Source organism: Seriola dumerili, unplaced genomic scaffold (genome assembly GCF_002260705.1).
Source record: "Seriola dumerili isolate Sdu_G_001 unplaced genomic scaffold, Sdu_1.0 BDQW01000047.1, whole genome shotgun sequence".
Lineage (NCBI taxonomy): Eukaryota > Metazoa > Chordata > Actinopteri > Carangiformes > Carangidae > Seriola > Seriola dumerili.
The window spans coordinates 1281101-1281362 of NW_019174302.1; the positions used below are offsets into that span (position 1 = coordinate 1281101).

General features: G+C 58.4%; 1 protein-coding gene across 1 annotated transcript in view; it reads left to right on the forward strand.

Moving 5' to 3' along the window:
* The window catches only part of LOC111217871 (ras-specific guanine nucleotide-releasing factor 2-like), a 42700-nt gene that overhangs the window by 23134 nt on the left and 19304 nt on the right, over window positions 1-262 (forward strand). The gene's annotated exons all lie outside the window — the stretch shown is intronic.

Sequence of the window (262 nt, forward strand, 5' to 3'; positions counted from 1 at the left end):
ACACACACACACACACACACACACACACACACACACACACACACACACACAGAGAGAGCAGGCACGTGCTGCTGCTGCTTGTCTGTTTTCAATGTCTCTCGTTCCTCGCAGTCACATCAGGGGAGAACTCTCGCTGTACGATGTCACCGGCCTCAGCCTTCGCCATCGCCACCGCCGCTGCCGGGCACAGCAGCTCCCAGGGTGAGCAGTGAGCACAGCAAGCCATGAAGGTCAAAAGACACAAAGCTGGGAGGGTGGGGGG